Below are 21,046 nucleotides of genomic sequence, written 5' to 3' on the forward strand. Positions count from 1 at the left end.
GGAAGAAAGAGAAGGGGAGGAAGAAAGCATTCTCCAGGCCATAATAGCTGAAAATTTCTCTAGTCTAGACAACACCAAAGACATAAAGATTCAAGAAGCCCAGAGGGTCCCAAACAGAATTAACCCAGACCTAAAGACACCAAGAAATGTCATACTTAGATTGGAAAGGAATAAGGATAAAGAAAGGATCCTCAAGGATGCAAGAGAAAAACAAAGAGTCACCTACAAAGGAAAACCCATAAGATTAGCAGCAGACTTCTCCATACAAACACTACAGGCCAGAAGAGAATGGCAAGATATCTATCGAGTGCTCAATGAGAAAGGCTTTCAGCCAAGAATACTATATCCTGCTAGATTGTCATTCAGACTAGATGGAAGCATCAAAACCTTCTCAGACAAGCAACAGTTGAAGGAAGCAACCATCACCAAGCCTGCCTTGAAAGAAGTTCTGAAAGGTTTCCTATAAACAACCAGACCACCACAAATAGAACATATATCAAAACACTCTAAAACTCTACAAGAATGGCGTTAAAATATCTTCAATCTTTGATATCAATAAATGTCAATGGCCTGAATTCACCTATTAAAAGACACAGAGTAGGAAGATGGATCAGAAAACACAACCCAACAATATGTTGTCTACAGGAAACTCACCTAATGCAACAAGACAAACACAGACTTAAAGTGAAAGGATGGAAAACCATCATTCAAGCCAATGGCCCACAAAAAAGGGCAGGAACAGCTATTCTCATATCTGACATGATAGACTTTAAAATACATAAGATTAAAAAAGATAGGAATGGACACTACTTAATGCTCAGAGGATCAGTCAATCAAGAGGACTTAACAACTATTAATATCTATGCACCCAATGAGAAGCCATCTAAATACATCAAACTTCTACTGAAAGAGCTACAGCAATATATTAACAGTAACACAATCATAGTAGGGGACTTCAACACCCCACTATCTCAACTTGACAGATCATCCAGGAAGAAAATCAGTAAAGACATAAGGGAGCTAAATGAAGAGATAGATAAACTAGAACTATTGGACATTTTCAGAGTCATTCATCCCAAGAAACTGGAATACACATTTTACTTAAATCCACATGGATCATTTTCAAGGATAGACCATATGTTAGGCCACAAAGACAGCATCAGCCTATTCAAGAGCACTGAAATCATCCCAAGCATCTTCTCAGACCACAGTGGAATGAAACTAACACTTAACAATCAACAAAAGATTAGTAACAGTGCCAAAATGTGGAAGCTAAACAGTACACTTCTTTTTTTTTTTTTTTTTGATTTTACTAACGAGCCTTCCTTTATTTATTTATGGCATCAGGACCTCATACATAGGTGATGGCCCTGCTTCCATACCATTTTTATTTTATTTTATTTTTATTTTATTTATTTTATTTTTTTTAATTTATTTTTTATTTAAGAAAGGATTAATTAACAAAACCATAGGGTAGGAGGGGTACAACTCCACACAATTCCCACCGCCCAATCTCCATATCCCACCCCCTCCCCCAATAGCTTTCCCACTCTATCCCTCTGGGAGCATGGACCCAGGGTCATTGTGGGTTGCAGAAGGTGGAAGGTCTGGCTTCTGTAATTGCTTCCCCGCTGAACATGGGTGTTGACTGGTCGGTCCATAATCCCAGTCTGCCTCTCTCTTTCCCTAGTAGGGTGGGTCTCTGGGGAAGCTGAGCTCCAGGACACATTGGTGGTGTCTTCAATCCAGGGAAGTCTGGCCGGCATCCTGATGACACCTGGAACCTGGTGACTGAAAAGAGAGTTAACATACAAAGCCAAACAAATTGTTGAGCAATCATGGACCCAAAGCTTGGAAAAGTGGAGAGGAGGTATTAGGAAGGTACTCACTGCAAACTCTAGTATACTTCTGCTTTCTTACTTTGGTGCCATACTCCAAACTCAGTCAATTTCTGCTTTGCGTTTCTACTTCTTTTTTTTTTTTTTTTACATGCATAACATTCCCCAGATTCCCATTTAGCAATAAGACCCCCACTATTTCATTCATCATTTTTAATGGACCTGTATTCTCCCCACCCACCCACCCACCCCAGAGTCTTTTACTTTGGTGTAATACTCCAATTCCATTTCAGGTTCGACTTGTGTTTTCTTTTCTAATCTTGTTTTTCAACTTCGGCCTGAGAGTGAGATCATCCCATATTCATCCTTCTGTTTCTGACTTATTTCACTCAACATGATTTTTTCAAGGTCCATCCAAGATGGGCTGAAAACGGTGAAGTCACCATTTTTTACAGCTGAGTAGTATTCCATTGTGTATATATACCACAACTTGCTCTGAATGACTCTGAAAATGTCCAATAGTTCTAGGTTATCTATCTCTTCATTTAGCTCCCTTATGTCTTTACTGATTTTCTTCCTGGATGATCTGTCAAGTTGAGATAGTGGGGTGTTGAAGTCCCCTACTATGATTGTGTTACTGTTAATATATTGCTGTAGCTCTTTCAGTAGAAGTTTGATGTATTTAGATGGCTTCTCATTGGGTGCATAGATATTAATAATTGTTAAGTCCTCTTGATTGACTGATCCTCTGAGCATTAAGTAGTGTCCATTCCTATCTTTTTTAATCTTATGTATTTTAAAGTCTATCATGTCAGATATGAGAATAGCTGTTCCTGCCCTTTTTTGTGGGCCATTGGCTTGAATGATAGTTTTCCATCCTTTCACTTTAAGTCTGTGTTTGTCTTGTTGCGTTAGGTGAGTTTCCTGTAGACAACATATTGTTGGGTTGTGTTTTCTGATCCATCTTCCTACTCTGTGTCTTTTAATAGGTGAATTCAGGCCATTCACATTTATTGATATCAAAGATTGAAGATATTTTAACGCCATTCTTGTAGAGTTTTAGAGTGTTTTGATATATGTTCTATTTGTGGTGGTCTGGTTGTTTATAGGAAACCTTTCAGAACTTCTTTCAAGGCAGGCTTGGTGATGGTTGCTTCCTTCAACTGTTGCTTGTCTGAGAAGGTTTTGATGCTTCCATCTAGTCTGAATGACAGTCTAGCAGGATATAGTATTCTTGGCTGAAAGCCTTTCTCATTGAGCACTCGATAGATATCTTGCCATTCTCTTCTGGCCTGTAGTGTTTGTATGGAGAAGTCTGCTGCTAATCTTATGGGTTTTCCTTTGTAGGTGACTCTTTGTTTTTCTCTTGCAGCCTTGAGGATCCTTTCTTTATCCTTATTCCTTTCCAATCTAAGTATGACATGTCTTGGTGTCTTTAGGTCTGGGTTAATTCTGTTTGGGACCCTCTGGGCTTCTTGAATCTTTATGTCTTTGGTGTTGTCTAGACTAGAGAAATTTTCAGCTATTATGGCCTGGAGAACGCTTTCTTCCTCCCCTTCTCTTTCTTCCTCTGGTAAGCCAATAATGCGTATATTGTTTCTTTTGAAGTCATCCCATAGGACTCTGTTGTTGTTTTCAGCATCTCTTAATCTCTTTTTGAGATCTCTTACTTCTTCTTTAGTTGTCTCTAATTCATCCTCAATCTTGCTAATTCTGTCTTCAGCCTCATTGATTCTATTCTCTCTGCCCTCTACTGCTTTCTGGAGTTCATCTATTTTGTTGCCCTGCTCTGATACTGTTTTAGCTTGTTCAGCTAGTTGCCTTCTTAGCTCAGCAATTTCAGCTTTCAGCTCTCTAATAACCATGAGATAATTAGAATTTTCTTCCATATTCTCATTTGTTGTTCCTGCAGTTCTGATTACAATTTTTTCAAATTCTTTACTCACTCCTGTTATTATTTCCTTAGCTAATGTTTGGATGTTGAACTCGTTGTTTTGTGCTTTGCCCTCTGGAGGACTTTTAGCTGGACTCTTGTCCTGGTTCGAGTCTCCATTATTTTTTCTTGTTGTTTTAACCATTTTATATAAGTTAAGAGGTTTTTCAATCCCTGAGTTGGAGTTCAGTGGTGTAAAAGCCTTTTTTTTTCCCCCTGTAGGCTATGGTAGCCTGAGGGCTTTTAAACTATCAATAGGCTTCTTGGCTTAATCAATGACTCCTGACCAAGAGATAAAGCAGGGTGTGGCAGAGATAATCCAGTGGTTATGCAAAGAGACTTTCACAGCCCTTCAGCTATGCCACCGAGGTATAGTATAGGTCTTCTCCTGAGTTTCCCCGTTAGATCTCTGTGCCCTGGTGTCCCTCCCTGTTGCTGCTCCAGATTCTGAGGGTAGTAGCAATGGAGACTCAGAGTTGTACTTGGTGAGTCTCTGGGGAGTCCTTTCCTCCCTTCAGCTGTCCCCTTGTTGGTGGAGCAGACTGGAGGTGGTGTCTCCACTGACAAACTGTCGAACTGTTAGCAGTCACTTAATCTCTCCTTAGGCCCCTCTCTCCTCTCTGTCACCAGCCACGAGTGTTTGTACTCACGGGTGATTTACTGGGTTTCTGTGGTCATTCTAGCCCTGTCTTGTTTCGGTCCGGGTGGTCTCCTTTGGTATTCCTAGTTGATCCGGGAGAGGAGAGGAGAGGAGAGGAGAGAAAGCGATCTGCTGCTCGTAGCTCCGCCTCCCAACAGTACACTTCTTAACAACTTCTGGGTCAAAGAGGAAATCAAGGAAGAAATCAAAATGTTTCGAGAGTTCAATGAAAATGAAGACACAAGCTATCAAAATATTTGGGACACAGCTAAAGCAGTCCTAAGAGGGAAGTTCATAGCTATACAAGCACACATTAGGAAACAAGAAAAGGCACAAATTAGCAGCCTGATTGCACATCTTAAAGACCTAGAAGAAGAACAACAAAGGAACCCTAAAGCAACCAGAAGGACAGAAATTACTAAAGTTAGGGCAGAAATAAATAACATTGAGAATAGGAAAACCATACAAAAGATCAATGAAAGTAAATGTTGGTTCTTCGAAAGAGTAAACAAAATCGACAAACCTTTAGCCAGACTCACAAAACAAAAAAGGGAGAAGACCCAAATAAATCGGATAGTAAATGAAAGAGGAGAAATCACAACAGACACTGCAGAAATTCAACATATCATGTGAGGCTTCTATGAACAACTATATGCCACCAAGCTAGAGAACCTGGAAGAAATGAATGATTTCCTAGATACCTACCAACTTCCAAAACTAAGTAAAGAGGAAGTCGATAACATGAACAGGCCCATCACAGCTAATGAAATTGAAACAGTTATCAAAAATCTTCCCAAAAATAAAAGTCCTGGACCAGATGGTTTTACAAATGAATTCTACAAAACTTTCAAAGAAGAACTAATACCTCTACTTTTAAAAGTCTTCCAGAAGATTGAAGACACTGGAATACTCCCTGCCAGCTTCTATGAAGCCAACATCACCCTGATACCAAAAGCAGACAGGGACACAACCAAAAAAGAAAACTACAGACCAATATCTCTGATGAACATAGATGCGAAAATATTGAACAAAATTCTAGCCAACCGGATACAGCAGTATATCAAAAAGATTGTTCATCATGACCAAGTGGGGTTTATCCCAGGCATGCAAGGTTGGTTTAATATACGTAAATCAATCAGTGTGATCCACCACATCAACAAAAGCAAGACCAAAAACCACATGGTCATATCAATAGATGCAGAGAAAGCCTTTGACAAAATACAACATCCCTTTATGATCAAAACACTACAAAAAATATGAATAGATGGAAAATTCCTGAAGATAGTGGAGTCTATATATAGCAAACCTACAGCCAACATCATACTCAATGGTGAAAAACTGGAAGCATTTCCCCTCAGATCAGGTACTAGACAGGGCTGCCCACTATCACCATTACTATTCAACATAGTGTTGGAAGCTCTTGCCATAGCAATCAGGCAGGAGCAAGGAATTAAAGGCATACAGATTGGAAGAGAAGAAGTCAAACTCTCCTTATTTGCAGATGACATGATGATAGTATACATGGAAAAACCTAAGGAATCCAGCAAGAAGCTTTTGGAAATCATCAGGCAGTACAGTAATGTGTCAGGCTATAAAATTAACATTCAAAAGTCAGTGGCATTCCTCTATGCAAACACTAAGTTAGAAGAAATTGAAATCCAGAAATCAGTTCCTTTTTCCATAGCAACAAAAACAATAAAATATGTAGGAATAAACCTAACCAAAGAAGTGAAAGACTTGTATACTGAAAATTATGAGTCACTACTCAAAGAAATTGAAAAAGACACAAAGAAGTGGAAAGATATTCCATGTTCATGGGTTGGAAGAATTAACATCATCAAAATGAATATATTACCCAGAGCCATCTACAAATTTAATGCTATCCCCATCAAGATCCCAAGCACATTTTTTAGGAGAATAGAACAAATGCTACAAATGTTTATCTGGAACCAGAAAAGACCTAGAATTGCCAAAACAATCTTGAGAAAAAAGAACAAAACCGGAGGCATCACACTGCCAGATCTCAAACTGTATTATAGGGCCATTGTCATCAAAACTGCTTGGTACTGGAACATGAACAGACACACTGACCAGTGGAATAGAATTGAGAGCCCAGAAATGAGGCCCCACACCTATGGACATCTAATCTTTGACAAAGGGGCCCAGACTATTACATGGGGAAAGCAGAGTCTCTTCAACAAATGGTGTTGGAAACAATGGGTTGAAACATGCAGAAGAATGAAGCTGAATCACTGTATTTCACCAAATACAAAAGTAAATTCCAAGTGGATCAAGGACTTGGATGTTAGACCAGAAACTATCAGATACTTAGAGGAAAATATTGGAAGAACTTTTTTCCGCATAAATTTTAAAGACATTTTCAATGAAACGAATCCAATTACAAGGAAGACTAAGGCAAGTATAAACCTATGGGACTGCATCAAATTAAAAAGCTTCTTCACAGCAAAAGAAACCACTACCCAAATCAAGAGACCCCTCACAAAATGGGAGAAGATCTTTACATGCCATACATCAGATAAGAGTTTAATAACCAACATATATAAAGAGCTTACCAGACTCAACAACAAGACAACAAATAACCCCATCCAAAAATGGGGGGAGGAATTGGACAGAATATTCACCACAGAAGAGATCCAAAAGGCCGAGAAACACATGAAAAAATGCTCCAAGTCTCTGATTGTCAGAGAAATGCAAATCAAGACAACAATGAGATATCACTTCACTCCTGTGAGAATGTCACACATCAGAAAAGGTAACAGCAGCAAATGCTGGAGAGGGTGTGGGGTCAAAGGAACCCTCCTGCACTGCTGGTGGGAATGTCAATTGGTCCAACCTCTGTGGAGAACAGTCTGGAGAACTCTCAGAAGGCTAGAAATGGACCTACCCTATGACCCTGCAATCCCCCTCCTGGGGATATATCCTAAGGAACCCAACACATCCATCCAAAAAGATCTGTGTACACATATGTTATTGGCAGCACAATTTGTAATAGCCAAAACCTGGAAGCAACCCAGGTGTCCAACAACAGATGAGTGGCTGAGCAAGTTGTGGTATATATACACAATGGAATACTACTCAGCTGTAAAAAATGGTGACTTCACCGTTTTCAGCCGATCTTGGATGGACCTTGAAAAAATCATGTTGAGTGAAATAAGTCAGAAACAGAAGGATGAATATGGGATGATCTCACTCTCAGGCCGAAGTTGAAAAACAAGATTAGAAAAGAAAACACAAGTCGAACCTGAAATGGAATTGGAGTACTACACCAAAGTAAAAGACTCTGGGGTGGGTGGGTGGGTGGGGAGAATACAGGTCCATGAAAAATGATGAATGAAATAGTGGGGGTTGTATTGCTAAATGGGAATCTGGGGAATGTTATGCATGTAAAAAAAAAAAAAAGAAGTAGAAACGCAAAGCAGAAATTGACTGAGTTTGGAATATGGCACCAAAGTAAGAAAGCAGAAGTATACTAGAGTTTGCAGTGAGTATCTCCCTAATACTTCCTCTCCACTTTTCCAAGCTTTGGGTCCATGATTGCTCAACAATTTGTTTGGCTTTGTATGTTAACTCTCTTTTCAGTCACCAGGTTCCAGGTGTCATCAGGATGCCGGCCAGACTTCCCTGGATTGAAGACACCACCAATGTGTCCTGGAGCTCAGCTTCCCCAGAGACCCATCCTACTAGGGAAAGAGAGAGGCAGACTGGGAGTATGGACCGACCAGTCAACGCCCATGTTCAGCGAGGAAGCAATTACAGAAGCCAGACCTTCTACCTTCTGCAACCCTCAATGACCCTGGGTCCATGCTCCCAGAGGGATAGAGAATGGGAAAGCTATCGGGGGAGGGGGTGGGATATGGAGACTGGCGGTGGGAATTGTGTGGAGTTGTACCCCTCCTACCCTATGGTTTTGTTAATTAACCCTTTCTTAAATAAAAAAATAAAAAATAAATAAAGAAAGAAAGAAAGAAAGAAAGCTGGATCAGGGAAGAGAGTAGCTCCCAAATATGAGAAAGTTGTATAAATATTGTTGACTGTAAACCCCATCGATTTGATCTGATCTGGGGCCCATATTCAGCATAGAAAAACAAAACAAAAAAAAAAAAAGAAATGACAGAACTACACAGCATTTAAGATCACACCATTAGAGCACTGCCCCGAGCTACATTTTGGATGGAGAGTTTATGTCAATTCTGTGATGACCAGATGCAGTAGATTCAATAATTATTATGGGAGTAGTCTCTGGGGCCAGTGCAAGGACCCAGCTTCAAATCCCTGGTTCCCACCATAGGCAATGAGGCAGTGCTACAGGTGTCTCTCTCTTATTCCTCTCAATTTTCTCTTCCATCCTATTAAGTAAGGTGGGGGGGCATGGAAAAATGGCCAACTGGAATGGTGGATTTGTGCAGGTGCTGAGCTGCAATGATAACCTTGGTAGCAGAAAGAAAACCTATTCTTCCTCTAAAAAAAAAAAGTGAAATAAAACAATTCTTTGATGATAGCAAAAATTATGAAATACTTAGGTTAAAATAAGAAGACTAGAGTCGAGCACGTGGCGCAAACTGCAAGGACCCTAGTAAAGATCTGGGTTTGACCCCCCCGGCTCCCCACCTACTGGGGAATCCCTTCACATGTGGTGAAGCAGGTCTGCAGGTGTCTATCTTTCTCTCCCCCTCTCTGTCTTCCCCTCCTCTCTCCATTTCTCTCTGTCCTATCCAACAACAATGACATCAACAACAACAATAATAATCACAACAAAGCTACAATAACAAGGGCAACAAAAGGGGGGTGGTGGAAATAGCTCCCAGGAGCAGTGGGTTCGTGGTGCAGGCATTGAGCTCCAGCAATAACTCTGGAGGCAATAAATAAATAAATATGAATAGATATGGGCCCCAGGTTAGGTCATTGTGGTAAACAAATAACTGTACTTACATAGTTTATTCTTTTCTGACCCAGTCAACCTTCTTAATTATCAGTATAAAATATATATAATCATTATCTGAGTAAAAATGATGAAACATCAAGAAAATCCCTCTAGTCAAGCTCTGATCCAGTTCAAAATAAAATAAAATAAAATATGTAATCACTTTTTTTTTGCCACAGTGTTGTCAAGATGGTTCAGTACCAGCATGATTCCACATCTCCCAGAGACTATTTTCTTTTCTCTAGATTGAGAGTGAGCAAAGATAGAGACAACACAGCCCCATGGCAACCCTTCTGAAGCTTCTGTCCACCTTGTGGTGACTCAGCTAAAACCTGGGCTAAAATATGACAGGATACTTTGCACACACGTTTATGTCTCTGGCCCTTACATTTTGTCTTATTTAAAAAATTTTTTTATTTAATTATTTTCCCTTTTGTTGCCCTTGTTGTCTTTTTATAGTTGTTCTAGTTATTATTGTTGTTGTTATTGATATCATCGTTAGATAGGACAGAGAGAAATGGAGAGAGGAGGGAAGACAGAGAGGGGAAGAGAAAGACCTGCAGACCTGCTTCACTGCATGCGAAGGGATTCCCCTGTAGGTGGAGATTGAGGGGCTCAAACCCGGAACCTTAACTCAGGTCCTTGCGCTTTGCACCACGTGTGATTAACCCACTTCCCTATCGCCGACTCCTGTCTTCTTACTTTTATCCTAAGTATTTCATAATTTTTGCTTTCATAAAATAATTGTTTTATTTAATTTTTTAAGCATTTGTTTTATTTATTCATGAGGAAGATAGGCAGAGAGAGAAACCAGACACCAGTCTGGCACATGTGCTGCCGGGAATTGAACTCAGGACCTCATGGTTGAGAATCCAATGCTTTATGTACTGTGCCACCTCCCGGACCACTTTTATTTTTAACATTGTTACACAGAAACATTCTAATTCTGTATACTTATCCTGTATCCTGAATATTTGCCAAATATTTATATATTTTATTGTTGGGCATTATTGTGTTTATTGCTTGATTCTCTAAAATGAATCGTGAAATTTTAGAATAAAGACAGTTTTGGGGCTGGGTGGTGGCTCACTTGGATGAGCACACATGTTACAGTGCACAAGTAACCAGGTTCCAGTCCCCAGTCCCCACCTGCAGGGGGTAACCTTCACGAGTGAGAATCAGATCTTAAAGTGTCTCTTTGGCTCTCTCCCAATCTCCCCCTTCCTTCTCAATTTCTGGCTGTCACTATCCAATAAATAAATATAATTTTAAAAATAATAAAGACAAATTTCTTTTTTAAATCATTTGAAAAGATTTTATTTATTTATTCGTGAAGAAGAAAGGAAGGGAGAGAAAAAACCAGATACGTTCTGCTGAGGATCGAATTTAAGACCTCACGCTTGAGAATCATCCAGTGCTTTATCTAACACTGCAGCACCTCCCAGACCACCAGTTTTATTTCTCTAATCAGGACATCTGTAGTTTATGTTTGCTCACTGGCTACTCAACCACTCCACCTTGTAGATTGTGATGTTCACTTTCCAGCTGTTGAGTAGAGGGGCTGGAGGCACAGCCAGGGAGGATGCCAGGGAGGGGAGGTGGGCAGTGGAGGTGGCCCTGTAGCTGCACAGGACAGAAGCTGAAGAGGGGCTGCAGGGTAGGCAGGAGGTTGGGAGTGGATGCTCTAAGTTCACTGTTTCCTGTAGGGTTTGACACACTCTGTGACTCAGTAGAGCAAGGGCTGCACAACACTGTGTGGATTTGCTGAGGACTATGGAGAATGCAAATGATTTCAGAACAAACAAACACTTTATTTCAATTAAATTAAAAACAGAGAAATAAAACCATAGAGGAAAGGGTACATGAACATGCAGTAGATCACAAAAGCAATGCAGGTCTCCCCCAGGGAGGGCAGGGCCAGCTCAGGGGTGGGAGCAGGGCCCAGAGCCTTCTCCACAGCTGACTCTGAAAGACCAGCTCTGAGGCCCCAGCTCTCACCCAAAGGGACCTCTGCAGACTGCAGCTCTGGGGTCCCTGCAGTCCTGGCTGAGGGCCCTGGCTCCAGAGCTGCCAAAGGGTCTGCACCTGCAGGTGATTCTGGATCAAGGGTTTCCCAGCAACAGGGGCCTGATGACATCTCCTCAGCATCCCAAGAACCTGAGAAACAGAGAAGTCACCACATCAGCTCTCCTGGGCCCTCCTACATCACACACATATGAGGACATGGGGAAGAGACCCAGCCCAGGACTTCAACAGGATGCCCTCCCTGCTGCCCTCCCCCAGGTTGGGCTGAGGTCAGTTTATTTCCTGATGGGCTTGCTATCAGCTTCTTCTGGGGCTCCTCCCTGTGGTGCCCTGTCCTGCCCCCCTAATGCCCACACAGCCCAGCTCCCCTCTTACCAGCACTCTGTATGTGCAGGGCACACAGTTCCCTGGGAGGCCCATGGAGCAAGATGTCACTGTGCAGAGGGCTGCTCCCCACCAGCAGCTTCACGCAGCCCTGGGGGAGGCTGCTGCCTGCTGACTGGGCAGGAAGCTCCCACTGGCCATCCAGGGAGCTTACTGAGCACGTGTCCAGGGACATCATCCTCCACCTGGTTCTCAGATACCCCCAGGATTTCATCTCCTCTGGCCACTCCTCCTCAGACAGAGAATCCATGTATAGGTTGGAGACCTCCTCCAGGTATCCAGACAGAGATCTCTGCAGAGACAGGGACCAGAGTGTCACAGCCTCCCATGACTGCACACTCTCCTGGTTGCTGCTAATGCCTCTGGACTCTGCTCCCCCCTCAGCCCAGCTTTGTCTGCTCAGACCTCCTCCCAGGATGGGGGACAGACACCTCCAAGATGAGGACCGACCTCAGGCAGTAGGTACCACCACAGACAGCCCTCCCAATACTGCCTGCCTGCTTTGTCCAACTGTGTGACCTGACCCTCCCTCCTGCCTGGGACAGGTACACACACACACACACAGACACACACACACACACACACACACTTTAGGGAGGGACACACATCAGTCCAGGCAGCATCTGAGTTGTGGCTGACTATGGTATGGACACCTGTCCTGGTCCCTCTCTGTTACCTTAGGAGCACTGCAACAGCAAGAGCAAAAGCTTCTACACTGATCACTCAGCCACATTCTAAACCGAGTCATTCTGCCTCCTCTGAAGCTCTTCTTCAGGCCTTCACCAGTGGGAACCCTCATGCAAGAGAGCATCCTCATCTCAGCTCTGACAGCTAAGTAACATGGGGAAGGGTCAGTGGATAGAATGTGGTTGGTTGCCTGGTGACCAGGGTTCCAAGTCAGTTGATTTCTAGCCCAGGGAGGTGAGGTCACTCCCTTGGACACTGGCCTGGGCTTCTCCTCAGAAAAGACCTCCAATGGACATGATGGCTGGTGAATGCCCAATCTACATCCCATGCTACACAGTCACAGTGACAACACCCAGACAATCCACAGTCCTGGGAAGTCTGGTGCAGCCGGAGCCTCAACTATGCAGACACGCTCTTAGTTAGGGCAAAGCCTAACCCTCCTTTTTACCAGTGATGAGACAGTGGAGCATCCATTAACCTCTCAGGACCTTATACATACACAGCAAGAGAGAGAAAGAGAGACAGACAGAGAGAGAGAGATTGCAAACTACACATGGATAGAAAGTCAACCAAAATAACTGGGAGAATATATTTTTACATCACACATCTGACAGGGAATTGATATCAAACATCTATAAAGAAACCATTCAGCTCAACAACAAGAGAACAAGTAACTCGGTAAAAAAGAGGCAAAACAAAATGCCTCTATACAGATCACTAGATAAAGAAGTTATGACACTCTATGAAGTTATATGCATCTATTTAAAAAGATAATATGGGGTGGGGGGTATAGCATAATGGTTATGCAAAGAGACTTTCATGCCTGAGGCTCTCAAGTCCCAGGTTCAATCCCCCACAACACCATAAGCCAGAGTTAAGCAGTGTTTGGTAAAATAATAATAATAATCCCCCAATAAATACATTTAAAAATAAATAAATAAATAAAAAGATAATATGTCATTTGGATCAAAGTAGATGGACAGAAAGTGGTTATGCTTATGTAATTAATGACATGAAGAACAACTACTGTATGATTTCACTCATATGTGAAATATAGATAATTGAAATAAAGAAACTTGTAAAAAAAATCTATCCATCTCGGGAGTCGGGCTGTAGCGCAGCGGGTTAAGCGCAGGTGGCGCTAAGCTCAAGGACCGGCGTCAGGATCCGGGTTTGAGCCCCCCCCCCCCCCCCCCCCGCTCCCCACCTGCAGGCAGGTCCCTTCACAGGCGGTGAAGCAGGTCTACAGGAGTCTGTCTTTCTCTCCCCCTCTCTGTCTTCCCCTCCTCTCTCCATTTCTCTCTGTCCTATCACACAACAACGACATCAATAATAACTACAACAATAAAACAACAAGGGCAACAAAAGGGAATAAATAAATAAAATAAAATTTAAAAATCTATCCATCTCTTTTTAAATTTTTTTAATTTATTTATTTATGAATGAGAAAGACAGGACAAAAGATAAAGAAGACATGTGTTGCCTGAGATTGAACTCAGGACCTCAGTTTGAGAGTCCAATGCTTTATCTTATGTGCCACCTCCCAGACCACAAGTCTATCCATCTCTAAGACCTTGGGAGAATGTTACCTGATGACCAACAGAAACCAAAACTGATGGGTAAAACCAGGCAAACACCAATATTCAGAAATAAAGATGATGACCAGACACTGAATTGTACAGATAAGGAAGAGACGTCAGAGAAAGAATTTATGAAATGGATTATCAGAAAATTTGAAGAAATACTAAGCTCTCACTTTTTAAAAAATATTTATTTGTTCCCTTTTGTTGCCCTTGTTTTATTGTTGTAGTTATTATTGTTGTTGATGACGTCAACATTATTGGATAGGACAGAGAGAAATGGAGAGAGGATGGGAAGACAGAGAGGGGAAGAGTAAGATAGACAACTGCAGACCTGCTTCACCTCTTGTGAAGCAACACCCTGCAGGTGGGGAGCCAGGGATCCTTGAGCCAGTCCTCGCACTTTATGCCATCTGCACTTAACCCACTGCACTACCGCCCAGCTCCCCAAAACTCTCATTTTAATATGCAGGAATGGATTAAGAGAGAAGTGATGATCTTAAAGTTCTTTGGATAGGGACTCTCAACTTCCAGAGGCATTCCCATGGAGCTGTTGCAGCTGCACAGTTGCTCCCCTAGTTAACTCAATAAGGCATTAAAAAAAATGACCCCCCCACCTGCAGTGGAGTCAATTCAGAAGTGGTGAAGCAGGTCTGCAGTTGTCTATCCCATCCCTTTTCCTTCTTACCCAGAGTTCTTTACTTTGAGGCAATATATCTCACCCACCTTCTGTTTTCTGTAGATGTCCTCCTTTACTTTAATTTCCACCTTTGAGTAGGTGTCTTTCTCTCCCCCTCTCTGTCTTCCCCTCCTCTCTCCATTTCTCTGTCCTATCCAACAAATACATCAATAACAATAATAATAACTACTACAATAAAACTAGGGCAACAAAAGAGAATAAATAAATATATAAAAATAATCACCTGAAATCTCACCTAATCACTGTTAGAACTTCTGAGAAACTCATTTAGTGACAGGTGAGTGCATCTGTGAGTCATCAGAGCATGGAAAAGGGGTGAGGGAAATATTCTCAGGACAGAAAAAGCTGTTCATGATGGTAGCTGGCACCACCTTGGTAGCTAGACAGTAGAACAGGGCAGGGAAAAAGATCACTAGATAGAAAAAATGTGAAATTTGAGCAAATTTTGCACATTAGTTTATGTTTTTTATGTAAAAATATATTTTGAGATACTAATTGAGAACATTTTTTAAGTTCCACTTTATTAAAGGTTGATTGCTTATAGCATCCTTGTTGACACAGAGGTGCAATCTCTCATCTCTCCAGATAGGCATTTACAAGATACTGAATCCCCATATGAGTCTTTCATCATCATGGCCCAGGACATTAGCATCTCTCTTTTTGCTTTATTTATTTTTATTATCTTTATTTGCTTATTGGATAGAGAGAGCCAGAAATTGAGAGGATGGGGGAGATAGAGAGGGAGAGAGACAGAGACACCTGCAGCACTGCTTCACCACTCAGGAAGCTTTCCCCATGGCAAGTGGGGGCCGAGAGCTTGAACCCAGGTTGTTGAGCATTGTAACATATGCACTCAACCAGGTGCAGCACCACCCAGTCCCCCTTAGCGTCTCCCTATCCCATCCCTTTCCCTTCTTATCCAGAGTTCTTTACTTTGAGGCAATATATCTCACCCACCTTCTGTTTTCTGTAGATGTCCTTCTTTACTTTAATTTCCACCTTTGAGTAGGATCATCCATTATTTGTCCTTTTCTTTCTGGATTATCTCACTCAACATACCTGTGAGGTCAGACCAAGATAGAGCAAAAGAGATGATTAGTCACTTTTCATGTGGTCCAGGAGGTGGAGTAGTGGATAAAGTAATGGACTCTCAAGTGTGAGGTCCTGAGTTTAATCCCTGGCAGCACATGCTCTAGAGTGATGTCTGGTTCTTTCTCTCTGTCTCTCTCCTCCTCTATTCTTGATGAATAAATAAATAAAATCTTTTTAAAAATTGCCTTTCAGGGGCCGGGTGGTAGCGCACCTGGTTGAGTGCACATATTACAATGCACAAGGACCTGGGTTCAAGCCCCCAGTCCCCACCTGCAGGGGGAAAGCTTTGCAAATGGTGAAGGACTGCTGCACGTGTCTCTGTCCCTCTCCTTCTCTCTGTCATTCCCTTCCCTGTCAATTTCTGGCTGTCTCTATCCAATAAGTAAATAAAGATAATAAAAAAGAAACTTAAAAATAATAATAAAATTAAGCAAATTGCTTTTCATCACTGCATAATATTCCATTGTTTATATATACACCATCCATTTCTCAGCCACTCATTTTTTTGCTTTTATTTATTTATTTATTTATTTATTAATAAGAAATATAGGAGGAGAGAGACAGAAAGAACCTGACATCACTCAGTTACATGTGCTGCCGGGGATTGAATTCAGGACCTCATGCTTGAAAGTCCAATGCCTTATCCATTGCGCCACCTCTCAGACCACTTTTTTTAAGTTTTATTTATTTATTCATGAGAAATAATAGGAGAGAGAGAAAGAACCAGACATCACTCTGGTGCATGTGCTTCCAGGGACTGAACTTGAGACCTCATGCTTGAGAGGCCAAAGCCTTATCCCTGCGCCACCTCCCAGACCACAACCACTCATTTGGTATCAGGCATCTGGGATGCTTCTGTGTTTCAGCTGGAACAAATTGGGCTGCTATGGACATAGGTTCCTTGCTTTCCTTTGGATATATCCCTAGGACAGGAATTGTTGGCTCATAGAGTAAATCTATTTCTAGCTTTCTGATAAGTCTCCACAGTTTTCTACAACATGTGCTCAACTTTATATTCCAACCAGTACTGTGGGAGTGTTCCTTTCTCCTACAGCCTCTCCAACAGCTGGTGTTTCTGTCTTTTCTCATGTATGACATTGTCATCTCATTTTTTTTAGTGATTTAATAATCAATAAGATTATAGGACAAGAGGGGTACAATTACACATAATTCCAAAGACCAGAGTTCTATATCCCATACCCTCTATTGCAAGGTTCCCTATTCTTTATCCCTCTGGGAGTATGAACCAAAATTCTTTTTTTTTATGTTGATAATTTTCTTTCTTGCTTACTTGCTTTCTTCCTTTCTTATTTCCTTCCATTCTACTTTTGGATCTTTATTTATTTATTGGATAGAGACAGCCAGAAATCAAGAGGGAAGTGGGTGATAGAGAGGGAGAAAGACAAAGAGACAGACATCTGCAGCACTGCTTCACCACCTACAAAGCCTTCCCCCTGCAGGTGGGGACCAGGGGCTCAAACCTGGATCCTTGTGCACTGCAACATGTGCACTCAATCAGGTGCACCACCACCTGGTCCCTGAACCAAAATTCTTTATAAGGTGCAGAAGGTAGAAGGTCTGACTTCTGTAATTGCTTCTCCACAAAATATGGACATTGGCAGGTCAATCCACACCCCAGCTCATTTCAGTCTTTCCCTAGTGAGACAGGACTCTGGGGAGCTGTTCCAGGACATATTGGTGAAGTCATCTGCCCAGGGAAGTCAGAATGGCATCATAGTAGCATCTACAGCTTGGTGGCTGAAAGGTGGTAAGATATAAAGCAGGACAAATTGTTTAATAATCAGGAACCTAAAGGCAAGAATAGAGCAGATGGAACTAAAGGTTTTTGTGTGGGAAGAAATTAGGAAGTCTATTTTAGGCATATTCCAGGGGGCCCAAACTTTAGTAATTTTTGTCTGAGCCCAATAGCTAACATGCAGGTGGACTAAATGTATTGTCTGGGAAAATGATGTCAAAATGGAGAGTAAGACTAGAAAGTTGGGGATGGGTGAGCAGTAGCACAGTGGGCTAAGTTCCCATGGTGTAAGGATCCTAGTTTGAGCTCCTGGCTCCCCACCTGCAGGGGGGTTGCTTCCCAAGTGGTGAAGCAGGTCTGCAGGTGTCTACCATTCTCTCCCCCTCTGCCTCCCCTTCTCTCTCAATTTCTCTCTGTCCTATCCAACAACAACAACAGCAACTAACAACAATAACTACAACAACAATAAACAACAAGGGCAACAAAAGAGAATGAAAAGAAAAAAGAATGTCGGACTAAGGCAGAGAGTAGCTCCCAAATATGAGGAAAGCATATAAATACCATTAACTGTAAACCCCATCAATCTGACCTAGGGCCCATATTTATTTACTCATAGTTAGCACAGGAGCCTGTACAACCTCTTAATCTCTGTCAATCTAAACCCGAAGTTGATGCTCATAGCTAGGAACATTGTAGGCTGCACTGATTTCAGGAACAGTCTTCCTGGAGTGGCAGATGATACGGGCTTAGATTGACAGGGATTAAGAGGTTGTACGGGCTCCTGTGCTCCCTTCAGAGAGTGGGGCAGTCCCTATTGTTGCTGTTCTACATTGAAGGCTCCTGTAGCGTTATCTCATTGTTTTTATTTGCATTTTCCTGATCTTCAGTCACTTTGAGCAGTTTTTCTTGTCTATTGTCCCTTTGGCTCTCTCCTTTGGAAACTATTCTCTTAATTAATTTATTTATTTATTCCCTTTTGTTGCCCTTGTTGTTTTATTGTTGTAGTTTTTCTTGTCGTGGTTGTTGGATAGGACAGAGAGAAATGGAGAGAGGAGGGGAAGATAGAGAGGGAGAGAGAAAGATAGACACCTGCAGACCTGCTTCACTGCTTATGAAGGGACTCCCCAGCAGGTGGGAAATCGAAGGCTCGAACCGGGATCCTTACACCGATCCTTGTGCTTTGTGCCACGTGTGCTTAACCCACTGCACTACCACCCGACTCCCTGGAAAAGATTCTGCCCTAATCCACCCCTCATTGAAAAATGGAGTTGTACCGTCACTGGTCACATCCACTGAGAATGTCATCATAAGCCTTTTTGTGGGCTTCTTCAGAACTGGTACCCTCACTATGAACTATGAATTCTCCAAAGAGAAGCTGGGTCATCCTACTCTGCCACTCAAGGAAGACTGGTCCTGAAATGAGTGCAGCTTAGAATGTTACCAGCTGTGACTATGGACTGTGAGCTCAGACTGACAGGGACTTGGAGGTTGTGCAGGCTCTGATGCTAAGTATGAATAGATATGAACCCTGGGTTAGATCATTGTGATAAACTGTTAATCGCATTTATATATATTATTCAAGCTTGTGAGCAACTCTCTGCCCTGATCCTGCTTCCTAGTTCTACTCTGACACCATCTTCCCAGACAATATTTCTAGTCCACTTCCATGTTAGCTATCAAACTCAAGCAAAGATTACTAAGACATAGACTCCTAGGAGCATACTTAAAATAGACTTCCTCACTTCTTTCCACTCTAAGGTCCCTACTTTGATCCGTTCTATTCCTAGTTTATGGTTTCTGCTTATTAAACATTTTGTCCTGCTTTCCGTCTTACTTCCTTTCAGCTACCAAGTTGCAGATGCTACTATGATTCCATCTTGACTTCCCTAGGCAGATGACATCACCAGTGCTTCCTGAAACCTCACCTCTCCAAAGTCCTGCCCCACTAGGGAAAGATAGAAACAGGCTGGGGGTATAGATTTATCTGTCAATGCCCATGTCCAGTGGGGAAGCAATTCTAGAAGCTAGCAACACCACTTTCTGCACCCCAAAAAGAATTTTGGTCCATACTGCCAGAGGGGTAAACAGTAGGGGAAGTAGACCAGAGGGCTCTGTATCCCCATTCCACCAGGACCCAAAGTGTTTGTCACCAAAAAGTCTTGTTTTTATATCATCAGTGAAAGGGAAGCAAATCAGGATATCACTAGAGGAATCCGGGCATAGTTTCGCTTATCTGAGAGAGAAGAGGAAAAAAGGAAAGAAAAAGTAGTAATAGGGAGCGGGGGAGATAGCATAATGGTTTTACAAAGAAACTCATGTCTGCGTCCCAGGTTCAATCCCTTGCACCACCATAAACCAGAGCTGAGCAGTGCTCTGGTAAAAAAAAAAAAAAAAAAAAAGAGAGAGAGAGAGAGAAAGTAGTAATAGGGAGGATCTAGTAGGGGTTGAATTGTTATGTGGAAAGCTGGGAAATGTTACACATGTATAAACTATTGTATTTTGCTGTCGACTGTAAACCATTAATCCCCCAATAAAGGATTTTTAATAAGTAAATAAATAAATAAGCACAAAAAAATGTAATGGGGGATGGGTGGTGACACACCTGGTTAAATAAATGTTACAATACACAAAGGCCCAGGTCTGAGCCCTCAGTCCCTACCTATAGGGGAAAGCTTTGCAAGAAGTGAAGCAGGGCTTCAGGTGTCTATCACCTCATTCTCTCTCAATTTCTCTCTGTTTCTATCCAATAATAAATAAATTTTAAAAAGAAGTAGTATCAGGTGTAGGGCTGAACTAGGAAATGAAAGCAAGTCCACAGAAAAGATGGTAAAAAATATAGGTATAGATACACATAGATATAAATAGATAGTTCTAGCATCAGCCCATGTTGGTGAACTTGGGAGAGCTACTGCATTTTTTAGTGGAGAGAGTGGAACACAGAACTCTGATGATGAACACAATGTGTGTGTATTCAGATAAGAGCCTCCAATTAATGTACAAGTGTTGCGCATTATGCCAGCTCCCCTACATTGCTTGATAGTATGGCCTATTTACATAATCATTGTTTTGCCTGAAAGATCACCACCCATGCCTGCAGGGTACATTAATCCCACCAGCTTTCTACCTTTCCAGAGTGTCTTGGTTTGTTTTCTCTACCCCCTTTCCTAGCCAATTCCGTTCCCGACTTGCCACTTCCATTTTTACCCTATATAACCTGCTGCTGTTCCTGGTTTCGCCCTCTCTTTTTCTCTTCTGCATCCGGACCTGGAAAAGGGCTGGCGTGCACAGCAGGAGGCGGCCATTTTGCTAGCACCATGTGGCCTAAACCTGCTGTGCTCACACCCAGCTCTGGGGCTCCCGCATGAATAAAGATTTGCATTCCCGCTCCATCACGAGTTCCTGACCAGGAACTCTCTCCTGAGACACAACCCCAACATACAAGCAGCTCATGATCAGGCCAAAGGCAGAA

General features: G+C 42.1%; 1 long non-coding RNA gene and 1 other non-coding gene across 3 annotated transcripts; one reads left to right on the plus strand and one right to left on the minus strand.

Moving 5' to 3' along the window:
• The first annotated feature begins 9,412 nt into the window (after window positions 1-9,412).
• On the plus strand, window positions 9,413-9,483 carry LOC132542878 (small nucleolar RNA SNORD20). Its single transcript, XR_009553849.1, has one exon. It is a non-coding gene; the product is annotated as a small nucleolar RNA SNORD20 (small nucleolar RNA).
• Window positions 9,484-11,143: 1,660 nt separating this feature from the next.
• Window positions 11,144-17,321, minus strand: LOC132541923 (uncharacterized). 2 transcript variants are annotated; one of them, XR_009553035.1, is made up of 4 exons: window positions 15,729-17,321; window positions 14,756-14,797; window positions 11,754-12,054; window positions 11,144-11,510 (listed from the first exon to the last, which is right to left on the minus strand). It is a non-coding gene; the product is annotated as an uncharacterized LOC132541923 (long non-coding RNA). The 2 variants fall into 2 exon arrangements; XR_009553036.1 differs by lacking the exon at window positions 14,756-14,797 and having other exon boundaries at window positions 15,687-17,321.
• Window positions 17,322-21,046: the final 3,725 nt, after the last annotated feature.

This window comes from Erinaceus europaeus, chromosome 1, assembly GCF_950295315.1.
Source record: "Erinaceus europaeus chromosome 1, mEriEur2.1, whole genome shotgun sequence".
In the NCBI taxonomy this organism is placed as follows: Eukaryota; Metazoa; Chordata; class Mammalia; order Eulipotyphla; family Erinaceidae; genus Erinaceus; species Erinaceus europaeus.